Genomic DNA, 23,057 nt, shown 5'->3' on the forward strand with positions numbered 1-23,057 from the left:
TCTGCAAGGGGCTGGTGAGCTTCCCAGCACTGGGGATGCTGGTCCAAATGTCTTCCTCCATGGGATATTATCCCCTCTGGGCTGCTGCAGGGTGGTGAGAATTCCCATTGCCATCAGTGAGAGCGTTCCTAGCCCCTACCAGTGCGTGGCATAAAACAGCAGCCTTGGTTTAGCCACCTCTGTGCATGGGATGCTGAATGAGATCATGCCTGGCCCAGCAGGGAGTCAGGACTAGTGTATGAAAATCTAGCAAGAAGATTAAAAGGTGTCCTCAGGCAGAAGAGGGTATTTATTTATCCCTTTCTTTGTGGCTGAGATGCACATGGCGTGGGAGCCACAGGGACAGTGACCTCCCCTGAGCACCTGCACGTGGGCAGCACCGTGTCCCCACGGGGACTGATCCTGGGGACAAGACACTGACCAGAAAAGCTCCTCCTGAGATACGGGGGGGAACATCCAATCTCCCCTCCTGCTCCAGGAAAGGGCCTCCTGCCCTGCATCTTCACTGCCAGCCCTGCAGCTCCTCCACAAAGGGAAAACCCCTCATTTTCCTCTTCTTTTACAAGAGATGGTCATGTGCTTCTCACTTCTTCTGGAATATGCAGGGCCTGGAAACTTGCTCTGAAGTTAGTTTTCCTCAATTAAAGCTCACATGATCTGAGCAAGTGATGCAGCCTTCTTGGCCAGTCACAGTCACATCACCATTTGGGTGGAGAGTGATGGTTTCCAGCAGCCATTGAAATCCACAGGTGTTTCCAGTATGGAAACAGGAACATCCACAGGGATATGGACAGGAGATCCCAACTGGGGTGGGCCAGCAGATTCTCCAAGTCAGGCTCTAGAGGGGCTGTGAAATCATCAGGCACTTGCAAAAACTGATTACTGACAACAACCCCTGCGAAAAGGTCCATGATAATGGTTGAGTTGTATTTAAAAGGCTCCTTCATACTAAGTAAATCCAAATAGTTTACTCAGAAAATATTTCCCATTAAGATCTTTTCTGCATAAAATGCTAACAGATTGAGATTATGACTCTAATGATTATTTTTACTGCTGGTTTACATTTAAATGGCATATATTTCCCCTTACTGTTCTCTCTTTGGGTTAAATCAATAAAACCTATTAAGAAGGTTCTTCTTCCTCTAAGATTCCTCCCCTCTTCTTTCTGTCTCATCTCCACTGGTGCCCTTTTTATCCACCCACCACCAGAGATTTTTCAGAGCTGCCTCCACGATATTGGTGCCAAGGATTTGAACATCCCCTTTGACAGAGTGGAGTGAATCCAATCTTTGCTGAGATGAGGGACTACAGAGGAGTTCCAGTGCTCCTTTTCCTCATCTTGGGCTGTATTGCAAGGAGATGAAGTTCCTCTTCCCACCCTCTTTTAACATAGCTCTACCTGTCTGTACTCCTGTACCTCTCAGCTGTGGATGCCCTTGTGCTCCTTCAAACAGTGGCTGTGGCTCACCAAGGAGGTGCTGGATTTCTGTTTGGAGAGGAATTATCCTGGTATATACGCAGCGAAAACCATTAAGACGCTGACCTTTAAATTGGGCTTCTTCCTGCTTATGTAGGGAGGAGGTGGGTTGAGTGCCCGAATCTTATTCATTTTAATGACAAATCCCTCACACAGAGGCTTTGAAATGCTCAGCATTAATGCAATTCGCCTCCCTCTGCTGCAGCTTGGCTTTGCTGTGCAGGGGATGTCTCTGCTTCCCTCTCACAGTGACAGACCCTATAGATTTGCTCCGTAACTACTGTGCCCAGGTACCATTGTGTATGGATTTGTGGGCTTAAGGCAGTGTTAAGGCAGGAATTTCCATGTTCCTTAATCAGTATCACTGACCTTTCCATCCTCCATTACTCTCAGCATCACTTTTTTTTCCCCCAGCTTAATTTGCATAGGTCTCATGTTATCCATATTTTTGCTTTGTCCCTGTTATCCCATTACCCTGGATAATCAAAGTTGGCTGTAATGGAAACAGCAGAAACAATTTGCTTACCCTTCTATTACAAGATATTCCCTCTACTAAGTCTGAGAATACCTGCAGTTCTGTGGTAATGCTAATTAACTGTGCATACATATAGAAAGTAAAGCAAACGGCACCAGGATCCTTTGGGATGGTGGGGATTAAAGAAAGATGAGATATTATTCTCCTCTTTGTGCTTCACTGTCCCTACCCTCAATGGAAATTGCTTTTCACTTACAGAATAAAATGTAATACATGGTGGAGGAGTCACTGACTCTGCAGAGAGATGGAGTTAGAAAGAGCAGAGCTCTCTGCTAGTAAACCCATTATGGAAACAATGATGTCTTACTTCTTGTCTATTTGTTCCCAGAGTGGGGTCTTTTGCAGGTCCCCCTGCCTTGGAGCCCAGTGCTGATTCTTCAGGGCCACAGTTATCCCCCAGAGCAGAGCTCCAGCAAAATATGGGTGGAAAACCTCCTGCCCTGGCTCACGGATTGGTTGGAATAGTGTCTGTAAATTAATTCCCATGGCAGTGCAGGGTACCTGCTGCTGGAAGTGGCTGCTGTGTCCATCAGGATGCTCATCCTTCACTCATCTTGGGTGGCTGAGGCAGCAGCAGCTTCAGAGCAGGTGAAAAGCCTGGGGAGAATAGGAAAGATGGTACTGAAAAGAGAAAGGTCATTGGGAGAGGAGAGACTGCCCCAGCCATCCTTCTTCATTTTGCACTGCACAGTGCCTCGGGCTCTGCCCATATGTGAAGGCACGTGGGGCAATCTCCCACCATTAGTGTGCAGCATCCTCTGAAAGTCTCACATGAGGCTCTCCTGCATGTCAGCTAAACCAAGAGTGACTGACACAGCCAGGCATGTGTGGAGGACTGCTGAGCTCTCCATACGGGAGAAATCCCACTCCAGTCCACCCACCAGCTCCGTGCTGATCTCCCCAGCTCCTCTGGCAGCAGCCTGGACAGACCACCTCATTGCACCCCTGTGGGGCATCTCGGACACTCTGACACACTGTGCCCCCAGGTATACACCCTGTGCCCCAGGGGGGTGGTTAGACAGCCCTTGCACTACTCCTGCCCCTGAAATTGTGTGGGAGATGTTATTTGTGCTCTGATAACCACAGAACCTTTGATGCCATACTCATGTTTGGGATTTTACCACATCTCTCATCCTCCAGGTCTGTCAAGGAGCTTTACGCAGCCGTGACTCAGAGAGAGGCATCAGTGGAGAGAGTCTGTAGACACAGCCAGCAGCTGTCATGTGGAGGGCATTAATAATGTATATGCAGGTATCTGTGCATGACCCATGAGCTCAGGACCCTCCCTGCCTGAATGGTACCGACTCCTTTAAAAGATCCCTGCACTGTGCCATGCCAGAGGGCTGGGATTACACAGGCGTCACACACATCTGCCCGAGGTAAATGGGCAATAAAAGGGCTGATAGGGGTGAGGGCTTGGTGCTGCATGTCTCTCCTGTTCTGCTCAGTCCTCAAACACTTGAACCTCAGCAGAACTAAGGAAGACTCAGATTTGAGTGCTGGCTGAAGTCAGTCCCAAAATCCAGCCCAGCCATCTGAGACATTTTGGTTCTGATCAGGTGGCACAGGCTTTAAGTATAAGAATGGGTTTAAAAATGAAAATATGAGTTTGACTTGTAGGAGGGGATACTTGGGATTGGAGATGGAGCTGTGTATTACTATGATCAGTTGGGAATTTCTTGTTGATTTTATATAGCTGAGACAAAGGTAAACTTCCTATTAACTTCCCTGAATGAGTCTGTAATGATTTGACCCTTAAAATTCAAGATTTTCAGTTACCAACTCCAGCACAGCTGCGCTGGTGGAGTTCAAGAAGCACCCTGAAACAGCCAGCAGCTTTCAACAGCAATTGCACTCAGCACTATTCTGTATCCTCCACTCCTGACATCATTTAGGAGAAAAAAAGGCAAAGTTTGAATTCACGGGTTTTGTTTCTCTGCAGTTCAAAGGATACAAGAGCCTGGTTTTTAATTGGTGCTCAGTTCTCCCAGCTGGTACACAGGGCAGTCCTGAGACTGACACCCAGCCAGGCAGGAGGAGCAGCAGCCAAGGGGGAGAGGCTGTTTGAAGTCCTGGGTGCCTGTCACCCATCTGCAGGGACTCTCCTTGCTAGATCTGGGGGCAGAGGAGCATTGCTTCATTTCTGATCATTAATGCATTGGTCTCTCCTGTTTTCTTTCCACTGATCTTCTCTGTGCACAGTGCAGGGAGAGCCCCACGTTGAGTGGTTTGTTGTGCTGGAGATCACAGTGCAGCCAGAATGAAGCTGTTTCCTTACCCTTTGTGTTTCCTCCACGTGTGGCTCAGCCTGTCCCCACATCTGTGCCCAGCCCCAGGGCAGGAGCCTGCAAGAGTGGGCTGCATGTCCCTGCAGAGAGAAGCAGGGGGATCTCAGGCTGTGCACACCCTCACCCCAACAGCCTGGCCAGGTGGAACTCAGCAGTGCTGACATGCAGAGTCTGGGGAGTGCAGGAGCTGCTGGGATGGAGGGGGTGTCAGCCAGGAATGGAGGGGTTGACTTTGTTAGGGAAGTCCTGGGCTGCCAGGTCTCAATGAGGGCCACAAGGCCTCTGACAAGGGTCACAGGGTGTCTGTGGCACTGTGCACATGGAGCACAGAGCACTTCAGGCACAGCTGGGGTGGGGTGACCTGCTTCAGTAGGCACTGTTATCTCCCACCCCAATGGGACTTAAAATCCCTTGTTGACTGAGGTCTAACCAAGGCATCTTTCCAGGATTTTTTCTCCTCTGTCCAGGAGCAGGAAGGCTCTGTGGCTTCTACAGGCTCCCTGAGCAGTGCAGCTCCCATTGATCCCCTTAATGCTTAGAATGGGGTCCCACCTGCTTGTTTCTGCAGGTTCACTATCACTCCCACCCTTCTGGTCGCCTGCTTTTCTTGACCTCACCTCTCCTTGGCGAGCTGGCTCATGGCTTTGCATCCTGCAGACTTCCTCACCCCTCTGTCTTTTCTGCTCATTTGTGATTTGACCTCAGGAAAGCACCATTACAGTGCCCTCTGCTCTGTGCTCATTGTGCTCCATGCCCATACCTGCTTTGCCCCAGGTACCTTTATAATTTCCACCAGCACAGTCTCAGTAAATCCTGTGCAAGACAAAAACCTCACCAAAGCATTGTAACTCCACCTGGCCCACACCAAGCTGGAGCTGTCAGTCCCAAAAGCTCAGTGGGGTGGATATACTTATTGCTAGAAAGCTTTATATTTACCATGGCCTTTCTGACATTACAGTAAATGCATTTCAGAGCCCAAGAAGTATAAAAATAAACTGCAAGAAAATCAAGACAGCTAATTAGCCAAAGGTTACTGCTGGGCTCTGTGACTGTCAGCCCTTTTGAAGTTCTCCTTTACACAGGCAGATGTGTGTGCAATGCTGCTGCTCCTTTGAATAAATGTCTCGGTTTCCAGAGTGGCTTCATATCTGGATGTGACTGAACACATGTGAGGCCTGTCACAGCGAGCCTGGGCAGGATAATCAGAATCCTTTAACCCTGCACTTCTCCAGTACTGAAGAGCACCTCATCTTGTGGAGTGGCTGATCAGTGCTGTGCTGCCTCCCAGCCCCTCGTGAGCAGGGAGGTGAGGAGGGGCAAGAGAGCTGCCTGTCCACACAGACAGCCTCTGTCCTGGGGATGCTCCTTCCCCCCTGTGTCCCTGCCCTCTGCACTGCACTCACAGGCTGCTGAGGGTTGCACAGGTCATCCAGGGTTTGGATGGTGCCACTGGGGTGCAGCTCTGTGGGGATGAGGAGCCTGGGAAGTGCTGGAGCACATGCCCCAGCATATCACGGTCTCACCCCACATCTGCACCCCTCCCAGTGTTTTCCTGAGGCTGAGCATCTGCAGGCACACCAGATGGGAGAAGAGGAAGGGGAGTGGGGGTCCTGGCTGAGCTGAGAGCTGAAGGAGGGATGTGATTGCCAAGCCAGAGGAGAGAGGCTGATTTGGTCATGATGGTGGCCCTGGTGGAATTGGATACTGGGTCCAGAGGAGTGTTTTGCTCATATTTGGGCAGGAGAGCCGTGGAGCAGTGATGGAGTTTGAGCCATGTCCCTTGAGCCCAGCCATCCCCTGGCCACAAACTGTGTGAGCTTTCTCTCCCTGTGCTCTGAACTGCTCCACACAGGGAGCAGTGAGAGTTTGGGCACAGTGACCACAGGAACCACCAGCATCATCTGTGCTGTCCTTTTACTTCTCCTCTCAGGTTTTCCTCCTTCCCTTGTTCTGATTTCTTTGGGCTCCATTTCCCTTAGGAAAATCCTTTTTGCAGTTCCCTCTTCCCTCTGTACCAGTTTCTCCTGTCTCCTCCTGCCGCCTCTCTCCCGCTCGCAGCTCGTGCCGAGTGTCATGTGTTTGCTCAGCATCGCTCCTCCTGGAACGTTAATTTGCTGCTCATTTCCTTACAGACTTTACACCACGAGCTGGGGCTTTATGTGCATGTGTGTGTGTGATTCAATTAAACAAAACACAATAAAATCAGGGAAAACAGAGGGAGACGCAGACAGATAGCAATTCCCTGCTCTCCGAGGGCTAAGCTTGTCTGCCTGTGAGCTCGGCCCCAGCATGGATTTCTGATGTTGCCACATGCATTTGCTTGTAGCAGCTCTCTGCATCTCATACTTGGGGTTTCCACCCCTCTGCCGGGACGCTGGGACAGCAGCTGCTCCTTCTCTGCTGTCAGAAGTTGGGACTGCTTCATCACATCAGGTGAACCTTGAAGGAGCCGAGTGTCCATTTCAAATAAGCCCTGAAATGCTGAGGCATCTCCAGATTACTCCATCCCTCCTTTTGCTCTCTGCAGCTCAGTCCCAGCAGCCCTCAAGATCCTCCAAGCCAGCAACTTCCCTACCCCCCATCCTGCTCTAGCCCTCTGGGGTGGCAGATTCCCCCCGTGCTGGGACCAAGCTTTCTCCCACATCACACCTTTCCCTTGCAGTGCAACCTGACAAGTAGCAGCTGTGCTGTGCAGGGCTTTGCCTGGCTGGTGAGCTTCCCTTCCACTGCTCTGTGCCCCTCTCTGTCATGCCCTTCCCTAGCTCACCTCCTTCCTGCCTTCTTTTCTTTCCCCTTTCCCCCTCTAATCCATTCATACTGTGAACACATGTTTTCTTAGCATCCTTTGCTCCCAGGCTTCTCCTCCCCGGCAGGTTTCTCGCCTCTCCGCGTGCACGCGGCCGTGGGTGTCTCTCTCTCCCGGAGAGCCTGTTCCTGCTCACCCAGCTCTGGCTGGCTCCCTGGCTCTGCAAATGTGCTCTGTGAATCCAGCCTCTTCCCCTGCTGCACTGCCAGTGTGACGCCTAAAGTGGGTCAGTGCAAGTGGAAGGAGCTGGTCCTGGGAAGGGCAGAGAGAGCAGGCATGAGAGGCAGCCCCTGCCAGATTACAGGGCAGGTGGAGAGGAGCAGAGTCTCTTAAAGAGTGAAGATTTCAGGGGTTTTTAAAGCACACAGAAAATGTAATTAAAAAAAAATCCTGGCACTCAATGTCCTCCCCTTAGGAAAAAACACTGACAGAAAAAGGGACCCCCTCCCCTTTTCCAGCTAGCAGCCCCCACCACACAGAGCCCTCCTGGTGATGTGAAAGGTCTCACTGTGCCACCACCCCTGGGTTTAACACTCCTCTGAAGTCCTGGGAGGGGCCTTGTGCTGCTGGACGGGAAAGATCCCAAGGAGGTTATCCCTGATCGATGCATGAGGGCTTGTGCTTGTTCATCAGAGTAATTGCAGTTTCCCAGTAACTGCAGCCACCCTCAGGGTGGGCTTCAGAAACACTGCAGAGAGATGCTCCATGCTTTGAGCCTCTGCCCTCTGTCCCTTCCATGTAACCTCAGAGCTCCTTCTTTCACAACAGAGGGCTCCTTCTAGCCCCAGAGGGTGATCCTGATCTCTGCTTGATCCAATGCTTCACAGAACAGCAGGAAGAGGTGCTCCTCCCCATCCTCTGTGTCATGGCAGTGGTGGTGGCTGAGGTGACACTGTCCCTGCCTCCTGTCTCTGGTGGCTGCATGCCCAACAGAGGCAGGATGGATGTCATGGAACATCTCACTTCAGTTTTGGCTCCTGGCTTCCACAGGCTGAGACTGTCCCATCACTCAGACTGTGTGAACCTTCCCGTTGAGCAAAGCCAAAGGATGTGGCCCAAGTTCCTGGTGTGAAAGAGAAGGGAAGGAGCTGCCTTGTGGAGCAGAGAACCAAGAGATTGTCCACCTTCCTGCTAAGTTTGACCAACACCTCCACATGTGGACCTGTGGTTCCCAAGCCATTGTCCTCATGGACCACACGTGTCCGGAGCACAGGAATAATTTTTAGCTGACAGCAGTACTGCAGCATTTCCTGTGCATGCAGCCAATGCACCTGGAGCCATTCCCAGATGTCTCTCCTCATTAATGCCCCCTTAGCAATTTTCTGAGCACCAGCAGCCATCTCCAGCATTAAAAACAGTTCCTTCCTCTTTGATTTATGGATATTAATCCATGCCAGCCGGCAAGAGGCATGACATGTCTACATAATATATTCATTATTAAATTGTTCCTTTCTCCTCCACCTTCCAAGGCTCCACCTTTCTTTTTTCTCTGTAACATTTGAACCTGCATGCTGCACTCAGAGACAATTTGCAACGCGGAGCAGTCGGCATCACTTGCTAGATCAGCCTTACAAGTCTGTGCCTTGTGGCCAGTCAGCAGAAAGAAGATCCACTGAGCCCCATCTCCCAGGGTGTGGCTGCTCCAGGGCTCTGCTCAGGGTAGCTGCTGCTGTGGCCAGGGCTGTGGAGCGCTGCCAGTCCAACATCACTTGTGCTGAGCATTACACAGGACAGGCCAACTGCATGAGCCTGCTGGCAGCTGCGCCTGAAACCGTGCCCAGGCAGGGCTCCAGCGAGGGTGAGCTTCTTCTGCAGTCATTCAGATGCTGGCTCCAGATCAGTGATAGCTAATGCTGTCCAGCCCTCTCATTCAGGGACCAAAACCCAGAGGAAAGTGTTACCTCCACCAGCTCCAGCCCTCCACCTGCTCAAGCCACGCTTCTGGCTCTGGGTTGGCAGCCACCCTTGCAGCTTGTTGATGACTTCTGTGGTACCTTGCTGTTCCCAAAGTGCAGGACAGATCAGATTTAGCAGGCAGCTTCTAGTGATCTCACTGTACTTTGTCCTGGGAAGAGAGGAAAGGAGGATCTCAGGACCTTGGCATGGGGCTGCTTTAATTTTCCTTTCTTGTGTCTGTGCTGTATGAGAACTCAGCCTGCTCTGCACCCTCAGGACAGCCCTGAGGCCTGGCAGCAGTGCCCTTCATCCCACTGAGATGCACCCTGCTCCCCATGGAAGTTTCTGCAGGCCCATCTCCCTGCCCTGGTCACTTGTTCTGGTAAAGAAGTGCAGGACAGGCAGATTTGGGGATCCCATCCCTGCACTTCCCTCAGTGCATTTATTGCCCATGTCCTGACCTTGCTATCAGCAGTGTGACAGCTGTGATGGGAAAGTGAGGTAGTTATCTCTGTTATCCCCCTTGACAATCCAAATCCAAGAAATCCCTGCAGCTGCCCTGGACCATTCCTTCACCTCTCAGCAATGCCTTCCCAAAGACAGCTGTCCACTCTCTGCTGGGGGGCTCTGTGCACACCATGTCCTCTAAAGTTGTGCTTTCCTCTGTTCCTTAAAGCAATGGAAAGACAGTTTTGCCAGAATGGCTGTGCCCCTTGAAATGCAGCCTGTCCCATGCCTGCCCCTCATCCCCACCCAGGCATACCCAGGTTTCTCCACCCACGTTTCTTCAGATCTCCTCTCTCTCTGCCATGAAACAGCAGCTAGAGGAAAAGAGTGCAGCTAAAAAAACTGATGGCATCTCTCTTTGCAGCCTGGCATAGCTGAGCCTGCTCCAAATCACCTTCCTCTCTCTTGCCCACAGCTGAAAGGATTGTCCCCACCTTGCACTGCCCACGCGTCCCTGCTGTGGCTGTGTCACCACTCCCAGGGACCTCAGCAGCAAGACATTAGCAACTTAGGGAGCTCAAGAGCAGCTTAAAAAAATACTTGTGTGCTTTTGGTAAATATGAATTTGTCCCAGTGGTAATAAGGCTGGTTTTGTACAGCAGGCTCTTAGCAGTGATTATTGCTGGTTTTCAATTTAAAAACCAGACGGTCTATTTATAATGTATAGTATGTGGACTGAGGTTTTTTTTCTTCTCTTTAACCCAGCCTTTAAAACATGCTGTCATTTTCACTACTACAGTCCAAGGAAGCAGAGGGGTATCTGTCACCTGCAGCCCCCATGGGTGGAATGATAAGCAAAACATCGTTAACAGAGCAAAGCTGCACCAATGCTTTGGGGAGCTGGTGAAATGTGCCAGGAGGGAAAGGTCTGGGGATGTGCCTGGTTTTGGTGGGGTTGGAAGGGCTCTGGACATAGTGCTGAGTATTTGGACCGACTTTGGCCACACTGCTGTCCATCTTTTCCTCTCTTATCCAGAGCAGGGGTGATCAGCGTTCACATCAGCACCATCCCCAGCACAGAGACCAGGGGAAAAGCCAAGCTCCAGCCTTGGCCTGGCACTGGCTCCAAGTTGGCAGGGACCCCTGAAAAGCAGCCAATGCCCACAGGTGCTGGGGTGATACTGAGGAGGATATTGGTCCCAGGGGTGCATCAAGGGATCCAGCAGAGCACTGCTGTGGGCTCTGGCCTGGGCTGACAAACTCCTGCAGACATTATATGATCATCTCTACAAGCTCTGGGCGCTGGCCCAGCGTTGGGCTGGCATGGCCCTTCCAGGCTAACAGCTCGCCAGCCCCGTGTGCTACTCAGCTGCAGGGCTTGCTTGGATTTGCCAGTGCCAGACATTAGGAGACACTGGGCACTGAGCACAGACACTCTGTAAGAGAGTTTTGTTGAGGCAGTGTTGAAGGTGTTTGTTGAGTGTCTCTGCACAGGATGTGGGGCTGCTCTGTGCCTTGCTCTCCGTGCACAGCCCAGCATCGCTGAACAGCAGGAAATGTCACGCTTGCAGCTGAGTGTCTGAGTCCCTCTTGGCCAACTGCAGTGAATCTGCTGGCCCAAGAGGCTTCTTGGGGCAGACTTTGCTGCAGACAGGTGCTCTGAAGGCCAGGTTACCCTGTGTTTGCAGCCAAGCTGGAGGCCACAGCTCTGCCTCCGCTGCCATGCTGAGGCTGCTGTTCCCTTTCTTACTGCAGCTTATCTGACAGTGTTCCTCTCTCCGTTTCCCCACACAGCCCCTTTTACTGCCACCGTTTAGTTATTTTCTTAATTAAATATAGATTATGGCTCTGGGAATAAGGGATTATTACTTATTCATAAGCTACTTAGATTTTTAAAGTGTGTGCAGAGTAGGGCTTATCACATGTCTGTGTGTGCATCATTACCATGGCAAGAGCCAAGGTGAGCTCCTGCAGCTGCCAGGGCTTCACCCAAACCTTGCTCCTCTTCTCTCCTCGTGACCTCAGTGCCCAGAGGAGCTCTGCTATCTCTTCCTTGCTATCCTTTTCCCAGTCGAGGCTTGCCAGCCTTTTCCCAAGGCAACCATTTCCAGTGCCCTCTCCCAAGCTGTTCCAGCCCCTCCATTACGCCTCCCCAGGGTTGTTGGCAGCTCTCTCCCGATGCTTTCCCAGCCTTCCCGCTGTGCCAGCAGCTGTTTCACCTGCCCTCCACGGGAGAACGGGGACTTAGCAGGAAGCAGCTCCGCAGGAGGCGCTTTTCTGCAAAGTTTTCTAGGAAATTCCTCCCAGTATGTGGGTAATTGTTGGCTGAACTGCAGCCCTCCTGAGGGGCAGGAGGAGGAGGCAGAGGCAAGGGCTGTTGGCAAGCTGGTGGGAGAAGCAGAGGGAGGAGAGTGTGGTGGGAAGGTGGATAGTGTTGTATATCCATAATGTTTGTCCAAAGCCTTGTGCTCCTGCACTGTGCCCAAGCAGAAGGGTTGGGAGCTGCTCCTTCCACCCCAGGACAAGCAGCAGCTTCCAAAGGCTCTGCCTGAAAGAGTGGAGCACTCCAGCCTCTGGGTAATAATAATAATAATAATAATAATAATAATAATAATAGTAGTAGCAGCAACAATAAAGCCATCTGACCTGGTTTGTGCACACCAAGGTGGACTTCTGTCTCCATCTTACTCCAGTTTTTCTGTCCCCAAATAGTTCCATTAATGCCTGATGCTGCAGGGCTTCTCCCGGTCTGCTGGCGAGCCCTCAGGTGGGAGCTGGGCAGCTCATCACACCCTGACCTGAAAGGAAAGAGGGACCATTAAATCCCAGTGCTCATCTCCCCTCCATCCTCCTGCTCCAGGGTTGTCCCCAGGGCTGCAGCAGGGTCCCAGCATCTCTCAGCAGGTATCCCTGCTCTCACCCTTCGGACCCATTAGCATTTCCATCTTGCTCTTTCTGTCTCCTCCTCTTTCTTCTGCTCCTTGCCTGGCTGAGAGGGCAGCGTGGGGCTGTTTCTGTGAGAGCCAGCCTGCCACTGCCACCTGCCACTGTCCCCATGCCTCCCATGTGGTGCTTTCTGACTATTTTCAGGACTAATGCAAAGCTCTGGCTTGATAGCCCTGAGGTCTGAAGACCTTTTGTCAACAGAGCAGATATAAGACAAGCTGCTGCCAGATTCCTCAGAGCAAAATGATCTTGATAAATTGGAGAAATGGCCTGAAATCAATACACTGAAATTCAATAAAGTCAAGTGCAAAGTGTTGCACTTAGGAAGGCAATATCAAAATCGCAGATATAAGATGGGGAAGGACTGGAAAGCCAGCAGGAGAGTGGCTCCAGCAACGGAGTAGCCCTCAAAATGAGCAGCAGACAATAACCTGGTGCTTGAGAAAGGGAGAGCAAAGGCACATCTTGCCCACAGATGTATTAATAGTTTCAGATAGAAGGCAGTGAGGTAATTTATTTGGCTCTATTTAGTGCTAGCGATGCATCAGCTGGAGACATATATCTCCAGGCTTTGGCATCACAACTCTAAGAAAGATTCAGACAAATTGAGTGAGTTCACAGAGTTTTGAAAACATGCCCCAAGGAAGATGGACTGAGAGAGTTGGTTTGTGCTCCAGGACTGAGACAACTGGAGGCAGGATGTGTAACATTCATCAGTGCGGAAAAAAGCAGTTATAAAAATGATGCTGATCAATTGGTCAAGGGTTGGACAAGCTGTAATAGGCTTAAACTGCAGCCAAGAGGTCTTGGGTTTGATGCTCAGGAAAAGCTTCCTAAGGACAAGGTTGGCTGAGAGCCTGTGCAGGCTGTAAAGGGGGTGTGTGGGAGTCCTGTCCCCAGGAGAGCCTCAACAACTGAGGAAGCATCTGCATGGAGGGCACCTCCATAGCAGAGATGAAGTTTCACCCCAAGCAGGATTAGCCATGTCCTTGGGATTACCAGGTTGAGACAAGCAATTTGTTTTCTCTTGTCTCATGTCCTCTTAGCAGCCATACCAGGGGCACCTAGATATACCTACAAACACATTTATCCACTTCTCAGTTTGCCTTATGCCACAAATTGGAAGAGCCAGTAAAAGAAACTACAGACTGGGATGGTCAAGCCACGTGTCACGATGGATGCTTTGCTGTCTGGGCCAACCCCACTGATTTGGTGTTTAGTAATTTGGTGGCTAGCTGCCACCCTCCTCCAGATCAATCCCTCTCAGTTGCATTTTCTGATCATAATTAATGTTTGCTGTGTAATTACATTGATTTTTTTAACGTGCTCTGAGAGATGAGGGGAATTCTTAGCCCAAACACGTGAGGGAGGAGGGTGTGTGGTGCTGTTGCTGTGCTGAAAGGGAGAGCAGAGGGGCTGCTCCCAGGATGTGCCAGGGGGAATCTGCTCAAAAAGCCCCTGTTACATGGGGCTGTTACAAAGCTGCAGTGACAAGGGGCAGGACACAGAAATGTGTGCACTGCTGCTCCTTTATTCCCTGCCCAAACTTCTCAGCTGGCCCCTGCTTTCTACCTGCCAGCCCTGGTTGTCTGCTGCCCTGGCAGCCCTGTTGCCATTACCGAGCTCAGCAGGGAACAGAGTTTTATTTATTTACCAAGTCACAGAGGGAAGAGGGATTTCAGGGCAGCCTGAGCTTCCCAGAGCTGTGAGTAGTGGATAAAACCTCCTCCAGCTTTGTACAGAGAGGCTCCTGCAAGGAAGAAACCTCAGCCTGTGCGCAGCCGGAGCTGTGTCCCTGCTGCTCCTCGCTCACTCCTGCCACCAAGCAGCTTTGTCACGAGCATGTAGAAATGTAAGAGGCACCTGTGAGCCTCCCAGGCTGCTCTGTGCTTCCTGAACAGCCAAACTGCTACAGCTAGCACCTGCACAGCAAGCCCTGGGAGATGCTGCAAGGAGGCAGCTTTTAGTAGGCAGCACTCAAGGCTGTCAAAATCATGAGGATTTGGGTGGCAACACCAGCAGTGAGCTTCAGGATCCCTTTACTCATGATAAAAACTACCTGGGCGGTGCTGGGCCTCCAGACCTAAAGATGAAGGAGAAGGATTCTGGGCTTTCAGCCATCTGGGGGTGTCTGCTGCCTTCTGGGTTCACTGTCCACAGCTGGCAGGGCCAGGGCTGGGGCAGCTCCTCGTGCCTCAGCACGGGTGGTGACATTTCCCAGCCATATCTGGGATGCTGCAAATGTGCAGCTGTTTGTCAGAGCAGGAATGAGCAGGGCAGGTCCCCACAGTGGCTGTGTAAATGGCAGAAGGGCAGTTTGTATTCCTGCTGCCAGCAGCCCCCTTGGGCTCAGCAATTCCCAGGGCAGTAAGGCACTGCTGCAAGAGGAGCTCCAGCCTTGCCCCTGCCCCGCTCAGGGAGCAGGCAGCTCCTGGGCTAGAGCTGGGGGCAACCACAAGGTGGGTGCCCAGCAAGAACTGGGGTGAAGACACTGCCCAAAATGCTGGTGGAAAGGCCAAATCCCCTCTGCCATTTCCTCTTACCGTAACACCAGAGCTGGGTTGGCAGCCCAGCTCTCCATTCGAGTGCCAGCAGCATTTGTTCAGGTGAACCATTGCAAACTCACCACCTGCTCATCCCAAGCTTTCCCCTTTTAAAGGGATGTCTTTCATATTTTTTCCTGGGCACCTTGTTTTCCATCACAATTAATTATGCGCCCTCCAAGGATCATTCTTGCCTGAGCAGTTCAGAGGAGGCCACACAACACTGACTCAGCATTGCCCAGATGAGAATGCTGTGACAGTCACTGCTGAAAATCTGCCTTGTCGCACACAGGTGTTATGAAGCAGCCACAGATGTTACACAATTTTTTCAATTAAAGCCCCATAAATTAAAAAAAAATAATGAGGCAGGCACTGTGCTCAGCAAAGGAACAAGCTGTCAGTGGCATTGTGCTGGGCACACTGGACACTCTGGGCAAAGAATGCTTAGCTGGTCACACAGTGCAGTGGCCAAACACCTGTGGGGACTTTGTGCTACAGAGGTGGTGTGAAGAACATTTGGTTTCTCCACTGGCAAAGGCTGTCCAGCCCTGCTGCTCCCCCTTCTCCCTGGCTGGAGGAGTGGAGAGGCAAGACCAGTCCTGGGGCTGCAGTCATTGGTGACCACCCCTGGCATTGAGTGGATATTTCAGGAATTGGGAATTAGCCCTTTAAACAGGCTGACAGCCCATTGGTACAACAAAAGTTTTGTCTTTGGGGTTTGAGAGCGTGGTGAATGGAGATGGCTCTCCCTTTTGTGTTGTGTGTGTGCCCTAAATGCAATTATTTGGCTCCTACCATGTCTGATATTATTATTGTTCTTGCTATCTTTGGTACTTTTATGGCCCCATCACCATAGTAACTGAGCATCTCAAAACCCTGTGAGGAGGGAATAATATTATTCCCCTTGTAGAGTTGAAGGAAGAGAACAACAGCAAGGCTCAGAGCTGGAGACACAGGAGGACTTGAGTTCATCCATGGCCAGGGACTTTGGCGTCATACTCCTGCTACTTCCAGTTTTAAGCAGTCACACTAAGTTTTCCAAATCAGCCCCAGGCCACATTTCCATCCCACTTCTCTTTCTCCTTCCTTGAGTTAGTCCAATACCAGCCTCCCACCTGGAGCTGCTCCCTCCTGCTGCCCCCTTGCCCTGTGCACCAGCAGCTGATGGGCACTGCCCAGGCAGGGGAAGTGTTGGTTTGCTCTGCTGAAGACCTTTCCTTTGCACAGAATGTTTGAATGCTTCTCAGGCCAACCCCTGCTCAAACCCATCTTTAAATATTGAATGAAAACCAGAGTAACGTCAGAGCCAGACATGTCAGATTTTCTTCATCCCTGACTTATTCCACACTAATTTCCACCCTGGGGGTTTAGCTGTTTTTCTTGAGAGATAGCTGACAGAGTCAAAAAGAGGGATTTGAAACCAAGCCTTCAGCAGCACAAACTAAAGATTCAACAGGTAAGGGCAGGCCAATGTGGTGGCCAAAAGACTGACCTGGATTTCCACTTACCTGCCTCTGGCTGTTCACCCTTTCCCTGGGCACCTTCTCCCAGTGTGATCAGACTGCTCCCTTCCTGGCTTCCTCTGCCACCAGTTCGTGGCTTGTGGTGCTGCCATCACACTCCCCAGCACATCGTCTCTTTATTGCCTTCCCTGCCTCAGGTTGTTCTGGAATAAAACAATCTTCAATTATTTCTCTCCTTTTCCCCCCCCACTATTGTGCAATATATCATTTTTTAATTAAAAAAGTGCCTTGTGGAAGTGAAACGGGCTATTAAATGTTTTGGTCCATAATTAACATCAAACCCTTGACTTAAAATCTTTATGGTTTGAATGATCTTCATTAGCTGTTGCACGGATAGCACTGCACAACTCTTGGTGGCCCAGGGGTTTCAAATCACCCATAAATTTCCCTGCAAAGGGAAAAAACCCCAGAAAGTCCTCACCAGGCACTCTGTTCCACTCCCAGCACTGTGACCCATCCTGGGGCGAGCTAACCACCGCCTGCACCCAGCAATTCCCCCGGGGAAGGATATCAAAAGTGGCAGCAGGAGTCGCAGCCCTTTGCCCAGGGGAAGGCAGGATGCGATGCTGGATGCTGGAGGGAAGTTATCTCCCTGCACAAATCACTGCCTGGCAAGCACAGCAGATAACACTGCGCTCACTCCCCCGGGCTTGTCACGGCGGTGGCGAGCCCCATCGCGGTGACAGGCGGCTCAGGGGGGCTCTTGCAAGCAGACAGGAGTGGGCATGAGCTGCTGGGGACTTGCAGCACGTTTCTCACCCTCCTTCCCAGCTCCCCGGGGAAGGTGTCAGCTGGCAGGCTGCCTTGCGGCTTTGAGCTCGTGTGGAGACAAACGCTGTCACCGAGCAGGGGACAGCAAGGTCCTGTGTGTTGTCCCTGCAGCACAAGCTCAGCAGGCACATTGCAGCTTCTGCTGGAGGTGTCTCCAAATCGCTGCCCCAGTGCTGTGTGCTCAGCTTCAGCAGGCCACTGATCATCGCTCCCGATGCATGTCCCGGGCACACGCTCGCTGCCTTCTCCAGAGGACCTGGGGGTTGAGTTTTGAATCCCCTGACGATTCTCAGCACTTGCTGTAATAAATTAATGGCATTTCATAGCCTGGATCACCATCCAGCATTTCAGTCAGTCATCACCTGACTTTCAGAAGGAATGACACATCTTTTGGGGCTGCTGGCAAATTTCAGCTGTATTTCCACCCACACTCTAAAGGTAGAAATAATATTAGAGTTGAAGAACTGGTCTTTGAGCCTGCTGGATTTTATGGATGACCAGCTCTTGTTTGAGCTGATGAATGCAGCTGCCACTTTGCCAATTTATGGTATTATTCTTTCTGGGCACCTCACTGGCACATTCTTTACGTCCATTGGACACTAAGTGACAACTTCCCTATTCTTGGCTTTCTGAATGAAGCTGGAGTTAGGAGATGCTGGTGCTCTCATTAAGCCTCTGCTTAGCTATTAGCCTGCTCTTGCTAAGCAGCTCTGGACTGTCTTTCAGGCTTTGCTTGTCCATGGAATGAGCTGTCAATTCAAAAACCCTTGGCTGTATTTCATAGCCTGGCTGTCACTCAGGCACCTCATAACAGCGAGGACTGAGAAGACAGGCACTCTCCAAGGTTTGAGAAGATGGTCGACTTTCAGCACTTTCATATTTTTCTCTTGAGCCTAAAATGAGTTTTTCCTTGAAGGAATCTTGGTTCACCTGGGACAGGATCCAGCTGCAGTTCCCAGTGCTACATTGGCATGGCAGCTTGGCCATCCTCCGTAATCCATCTTCTCTTTCCAGCTCCAGCTCTTAAGTGAGGAGAACCTGAGAAAAAGGCCAGGCTGTGGAGGAGACACTCATGTCCCAAGAAAAACCTGCTTGGGACAGCACTGCCCCACGAACATCAACAAGCAAGGTGTGCTGCCACTGTGTCCAGAAGTCAGCCACAGGCACAACTAGGGATTCACAGCATGGGGAAAGGAAGGCAGAAGCAGGCTTGGCTCCATGGGCTGTGTTAAAATGACTCCAAGTCCCAGTTTGCTGCTGTTGTAGTGTGGAAAAGAACTGGCACCATATTCCCCATGGCAGAGCTTGCCTATACCAGAGCATCCTGGGGGGAACTGGAGAGATATTTTAATAATCTAAGTATTAGTTGCATCCCCAGTCCCCCCCCTTGAGACTGATGCTGGGCAGTGACGCTGAAAATTAATTGCTTACAGGGTTTTAATTTTTTTCATTACTTCTTCCTTTTTCTTCTTTTTATTTGGTTCTCATCTCAACTGTGTTAAACTTCAAATCAATAGAATATGGGATATACAACAGGGATTCTGCCAGCTCTCTTCTGCTCTCCTCCACTTCAGTCCCAGCCCTGTGGGTCAGCAACAACATTTGCTGCACACAGCCAAGAGCCTGTGGAGAAAACAAAGCTGGGAAGAGTCCATTTTCTGCTGCTTTGATTCCAGTCTTGCCCAGGAATGGAACAGACTCAAGCAGGCACTGTTTCAATCAAGCTAGCCTCTGCTGAGTCAGCTCCATTTAAAACTTGGCCTTTCCAAAAACGTGCAACTCTCACAAACCCTGGCCAAGATTCTATGGGTAAATATAAAATGAATTAGGAGGCAGGTTTTTAAAATAAAGAATTGCTCTTGGAACCCAGGGGTAATACTAATTCCTCGGGAGAACACAATCTCTTAATCAGTAGCCCCAAGGTGCATGCTCAGCAGCACAGTGGAGGTGCTGCTGAGTGGAAGTAGATGGAGCTGCTCTTGGGCACCGTGCTGGATCCCCCATCCTGGCCACTGCCACAGTGGGGGCACAGCTGGGTTGGAAGGGGCCCTTCCCTTGTTTTTGTTTTCTTTTTGTCTCTCTGGTAGCAGCAATCCTGTGAGCTGGCTGAAAAACATCTCCAGGCAAGTCTGTGCACTCAGAAGTGGTGATTCAACCCCACCCGATTGTCTGGAGGAGAGAGATTGGTTTCATTGTTGTTTCCAGCAAGAACATTATCAAACAGGTTTCATTTGGATGGTGTCATTTCAGCTTGACTGTGTGGCATGGCTGGGATGCTCCGCTTCGTTTGTGTTACAATCGAGTGACTGAAAGAGATGAGAGGGAAAAGGAAAATCAATTTTGAAGTATTTCTTTACTGCAAGAAAAATAACCCAAAACGTTGACTTGTGCCCCCAGTCTGCTACCAAATCAAGTTTTGCTATCTTGAATCTTCTCACAAACCAGAATATCCGGGATTTGTCCAGCCAGCTGAAGTGATTGCTGCAGGATGATCTCACTTTGGACAATCCAGGAGCTCCAGACTCGTGTTGAAGGCACCACAGGGGCACAGAGAGGGTGCAGCCCTGCCCCAGGACAGCCCCCTCTCCCCATGGATGTTTGCCAGCCTGTCCCCAAACAACATTTGTGTTTGTAGTGACAGAGCCCCTCCACCTCCCAGGTAACCACTGCCTTGCTCCACGAGCCTTTTTTGTCCCCAAGTCTAACCTGATTTCTCCTGCTGTAATTTAAGCTGATTATTTCTTGTCCTGTCCACCATGGACATAAAGAACAGATTATTCTCTTCCCCTTAGAAGCAGCCTTTTAAGCACTTGGAAACTGTTATCACATCTCTTCTTCCATCATCTCTTTTAGGCAAAATAACCCAGTTCTTTCAATCTTTCTTTGTAGGTCATGTCTCACAGACCTCTGATCATCCCGTTTGCTCTGTGCTGCCTCAAGCAGCGCCACCTCCTTTCTGATACTAGCTGCCAACACCAAAATCTACTCCAGTGTAGACCTCACCAGCCCTGAACAGATAAGAAAGACGATTTTGTGAGACTCCTAGGCCACACTGCAGCTCATATATCCCAGGGCTCTGTCTGCCTCTTGAAGCGACACGGATACTTTGTGTTCAGCCTGTGACCCGCAATAATTCGTAGACCTTTTTCTGGGGAGCTGTTGCTTGTGGGCTTGGTGTTTCCCATGAGGTTTTGAGGTGAATAGCAAAAGGCAGGAATGAAGCATCTCAAGTGAATGTTGTGCTCTATTGTGTTTGTCAGCCTCTTGCAGGTCTTGATTTTGGTGTGTTCATGAATTCAAAGCACACTTTTGGTCAGGCTTTTGACTGGACTGTGTGATACGTGATTCTGTCCATGCTGAAGAAGCTTTATTGATGATCCTTTCAGCCACTAACTCCCATTACCTCATAATTTCTAGTGTTTTATCTCTTTTGCGGATGTCCTTTTACTGTCTAAGACATGCTTGTGTTTAGCACTGGTTAATCAGCATTTTATGCAAAAAATATGAGATTTTCAATTTTCTGCAGCCAACAGAGCGTTGAAAAGCCTGTCTCCATCCCTCAGGTGCTGTTTTTAAAGTGAGCTGAGCCTTTTCCCATGGCTTGACTTTCTTCCTTGGGAACAGGAGGTTTGTGTTCAGAAGGATGCCCTAGCAGAAAGCTGAGGGCTGGTTCCTGGGGCTCAAACCTAAAGGGACTCAGTGCAAGGACTGCAGATGATCCCAGGAGAAGTGCTTCCACCACCCAGCCAAGGAGTCAGTCTCCAATGAGTATTTAAATCGTTTATGCCATGTAGAAGAGCCCCAGAGACGGGGCAGCACTGATGCTGCCGCTCAGTGAGGCAAGGGGCGAAGGAGGACAAGGAACCCCCGGTGCTGCAGGTGAGCCTGGGCCAGAGCCAACCTGCCAGCAGACCTGCCTGACTGCCTGTCCTCCTCCCTGGGAGCTATCCCAGCAGCAGATTTGTTCTCCTGCAGGCAGCAACGCTGGAAATCCCAGCCATGTCCAAGGTCCCCAGGGGAGGGAAACGCAGGTCACTGCTGGGACAGGCGCTGCAGGCAGGGCAGTGTGTGCCAAGCTGCTTGGCTAGTGATAGTAATTAATGTGGACATTGCTGGTAATGGCAGAGCTGGTGCTTCAAGTGAGTGCACAGGGGCAGGAAATGAACCCCATCCGTTTTGAAGGTGTCAGGGGCAGCTGCAGGAGCGACTGGACCTCGTTTGTTAGGCAGGTCCTGGCCACAGCTGGCAGCTGGATGCAAGCACACTCCTCCCAGGCCATGGGGCCTGCCTGGCTGCCTGCAGGGAGATGGCCCTGGGAAGCTGGAAATGGTCCCAGTTCAGTGAGTGTGCCAGCAAGACTGTGGGTGACAGTGGATATTCAGGCATTCAACCAAAAGGTGTGATTGCAGTGTGATGATTTACATGAGGATCTCTCTGTTGCTGTCTGAAGCTATTCAGTCCATGCTTTCAATGGGTCCCAACTCAGCAAAACATGTTTGACTGCAGGTGAAAGCATTTCCACACCAAATCCTTCTCTTGTAGTGGAAGAACCCCTTTTTTGTCCGGGACCTGAGTGGTATTTCTAACATTTGGGAAACCACCCCATTCCCACTGAAAATCAGGTGTCTCTTGTCCCCAGTTCCACAGAATCAGTACAGAGATTGTCACAGAGTGGGTGTTTTTATGGACTGGCTGCTCTCTCCCCTCACAGTTCTAATTAAGTTGTATATTTTGGAAGTAAAAATGTCCTTTTTGATGATATTGGTCAGGAAAGCTCTCCAGCATCTCCAAGTAAAGAGCAGGGAAGAGGCAAGTGATCAAAGGCAGGCTGTAATGAGTTGTCAAAGGCAAGCCCAAGGTCAGTGGGGGCAAAAGGGCCATTGTCACACTGGCTGGTGATGCTCAGCTGGTTCCCTGCTCCTGCACACTCCTGTCCCCACTGCTGCAGCTGAGGGTTTGGGTCTGCACTCCCTGAACACACTGTGGTGTGGAGAGACAGTCCCTGCCATGTGGGCAACATGCTTTAAATCCACACAGTGGAGAGGAGGGATGCTCAGCTCACCTTAGGGAGGGGACAGACACATGCCAAGATCAACACCCTTTGCCCTGCAGGGGTAAGAGTGTCCGGGTGCTCTGGAAGAGCTGGGAGCACTGCAGGAGTCGTCTGCTGGGAGAGGCACTGTCTTGGCAGCAGGCAGAGATCTGGGGCACTGATGAGAGGAAATCTAGGGCATCAAAGAGCAGAGATGTGGATAATCAAGGAGAAGAGATCTAGGGCATGGAGGAGCAGAGATGTAGGTAATCAAGGAGCAGATCTGGGGCATCAAAGAACAGAGATGTGGATAATCAAGGAGCAGAGATCTAGGGCAGGGAGGAGAAGGGGTCCAGGTAATCAAGGAGTAACAGTCTAAGGCATCAAGTGGGGTTGCTGTAGGACACCAAGGAGGGGGGATCTGAGGCGCTGAGGGCTGTGCAAGAAGGTGGAGACAGGGCTAACGTCCAGCCCTGACCAGCATTTCATAGTCCAGGGTAGAGGGAACAAGCTTTCACAAGAAACACCATGCAGCATTGTAAGCTCCCAGGGCTGTTCAGGACAGCTGAGCCTCGACTGGCAGCCCCAGGCTCCCCCAAGAAGGAACCCTGGAGCTGCTCCAGCCAGAGGGAGGGAACCTGCCTCCCCATCAGCAGGCAGCAGCAAACATGATCTGTCTGAAAAATAGAGCCACGTTAACAGTTATTGATCTATAACTTTTAACCAATTTCTTTTTTACAATATAGGATTGTGTGCTAATATTAGCTTTTTAATGTTGGCACTAGGCAAGCTC

General features: G+C 50.7%; 1 protein-coding gene across 3 annotated transcripts in view; it reads left to right on the top strand.

Annotated features, from left to right (window-relative positions):
• The window catches only part of ELFN1 (extracellular leucine rich repeat and fibronectin type III domain containing 1), a 102,025-nt gene that overhangs the window by 61,696 nt on the left and 17,272 nt on the right, over nucleotides 1–23,057 (top strand). The window contains exon 1 of one of the 3 annotated variants that reach the window (XM_005523000.2): nucleotides 19,780–19,891. The exons of the other annotated variants lie outside the window; for them this stretch is intronic. The gene's annotated coding sequence lies outside the window, so the exon portion shown is untranslated. Of the gene's footprint in view, nucleotides 1–19,779; nucleotides 19,892–23,057 lie in introns of those variants that run through there. 3 annotated transcript variants of the gene reach the window in all.

The sequence above is a fragment of the Pseudopodoces humilis genome, chromosome 18 (assembly GCF_049639895.1).
Source record: "Pseudopodoces humilis isolate 2021_Gansu_Grassland_sample_001 chromosome 18, ASM4963989v1, whole genome shotgun sequence".
In the NCBI taxonomy this organism is placed as follows: domain Eukaryota; kingdom Metazoa; phylum Chordata; class Aves; order Passeriformes; family Paridae; genus Pseudopodoces; species Pseudopodoces humilis.